The sequence below is a fragment of the Mercenaria mercenaria genome, chromosome 9, assembly GCF_021730395.1.
Source record: "Mercenaria mercenaria strain notata chromosome 9, MADL_Memer_1, whole genome shotgun sequence".
Lineage (NCBI taxonomy): Eukaryota > Metazoa > Mollusca > Bivalvia > Venerida > Veneridae > Mercenaria > Mercenaria mercenaria.
This window is the reverse complement of record NC_069369.1, coordinates 1,738,761-1,741,097: the sequence shown is the minus strand read 5'-3', so window position 1 is coordinate 1,741,097 and position 2,337 is coordinate 1,738,761.

Genomic DNA, 2,337 nt, shown 5'->3' with positions numbered 1-2,337 from the left:
TATTTTCAACAACAATAAATCTTGGATTCCATGACAAATCAGATCCAATCGTAGGTTCCAGAGTTATTTTATATCTGACTACCTCCCCTGATTGTAATCAAAATGGATTTATATCAGTAAGTACTTATAGGACTTATTTGAAATTTCATTATTGTCATTAGTTGGACTGAGCCAATCAGGGTAGATAACTATGGACTGATTGTGCCCCCCGTGAGTGGTGGGGGCATATAGATTTGGTCTTGTCCGTGCATCTGAGCGTCCGTCCGTCCGTCCGAAGTTTGTGACGCGCCTAGCTTGAAAAGTATTTGATATAAATTGATAAACCTTGCATGAGTCTTTATCATGGTATGATCTTGCGCACCTCCTATTTTTCGTCTGGCTCCTCCCCCTATTTTCAGAGTAATGGCCCCCGAAATAGTCAAAAATGCACATTTTGACCTTGTGATGCGCCTAACTCAAAAAGTGTTTGATCTAGATTCATGAAACCTTGCATGAGTATTAATCATGATATGAACTTGCGCACCTCCTATTTTTTGTCTGGCTCCGCCCCCTATTTTCTTAGTTATGGCGCCTGAAATAGTCAAAAATGCACATTTTCACCTTGTGACATGCCTAGCTCAAAATGTATTTGATATAAATTGATGAAACCTTGCACGAGTCTTTATCATTATATGAACTTGCGCACCTCCTATTTTTCATCTGGCTCTGCCACCTGTTTTCTGAGTTATGGCCCTTGAAATAGTCAAAAATGCACATTTTCAACTTGTGACGCGCCTAGCTCAAAAAGTATTTGATATAAATTGATGAAACCTTGCATGAGTCTTTATCATGATATGAACTTGCGCACCTCCTATTTTTCGTCTGGCTCCTCCCCCTATTTTCTGAGTTATGGCCCCTGAAATAGTCAAAAATGCACATTTTCACCTTGTGACACACCTAGCTCAAAAAGTGTTTGATATAGATTCATGAAGCCTTGCATGAGTCTTAATCATGATATGAACTTGCACACCTCCTATTTTTCATTTTGGTGCGCACCCTATTTTCAGAGTTATGGTCCCTGAAATAGTCAAAAATGCACATTTTCACCTTGTGATGCACCTAGTTCAAAAAGTATTTAATATAAATGATTGAAAACTTGCATAAGTCTTTATCATGATTTAAACTTGCACACCTCTTATTTTTTGGCTGGCTCCACCCCCTATTTTTAAAGTTATGGCCCCTGAAATAGTAAAAAAAGAGGACATTTTCACCTAATTATGTGTCTAGCTCAAAAAGTATTTGATGTATGAAACCTTGCTTGGATCTTTATCATGATGTGTCCTTGCACACTTGGCATTCTTCCTGAGAATCTTAGCATTTATTACAAAGTTATGGCTCTTGAAATAGCCAAAATAGTGGATTTTTTGTTTGTGATGCTCATAGCTCAAAACGTATGTGGCCTAGAATAATGAATCCTTTTCATAAAATGTTTGTTGAGGCTATACCCCATTAAGACTGCAAACATTTGAATTATTTCTCCTTATTTGTGACAGATGTACCAGTGGGGGGGGGGGGGGGGGGGGGGAGGCAAACCCTGTGTCCTACAGACACATTCTAGTTTTATGTCAAATTACCTCCCTTTATTTCAAATTAAAATGGGTATATCTCCGTAACTAATGGAGATACTGATCTGAAATTTCATTTATGTCAACAGATTTATTTGGCAGATCCTTCTTTTGTTCACTTACAATAATTTTCTTTTTAATTACTTCCCTTTTACATTACTATAAATAGCTTATTTTGAGTAACTTTTTTATTATTGGCCGTAGGGAAAAACCGAGACCACTTTTCTGTGGTACAACATGGATGGTACCTCCAATTTTTAGGTGTATTTTGACATATCTGTACCTTTTAAGAATTTTTTTCTCTTTTTGGTTAAATTTCTTCCCTTTGTTGTTCCTGTCCTTTTGACTATTTTTTCTGAGGACCTTCTTGTCCTCAAGTGCAATGATAACAGGTGAGCGATATAGGGCCATCATGACATGCCTAGCTCAAAAAGGACTTGATATAGATTCATGAAACCTTGCGTGAGTCTTAATCATGTTATGAACTTGCGCACCTCCAATTTTTCATTTGAGTCCGCCCCCTATTTTCAGAGTTATGGCCCCTGAAATAGTCAAAAATGCACATTTTCACCTTGTGACGCACCTAGCTCAAAAAGTATTTAAAATAAATTGTTGAAAACTTGCATAAGTCTTCATCATGATATAAACTTGCAAAGCTCTTATCTTTTGGCTGGCTCCATCCCCTATTTTTAAGGTTATGGCCCCTGAAATAGTCAAACATTTTCACCTCATT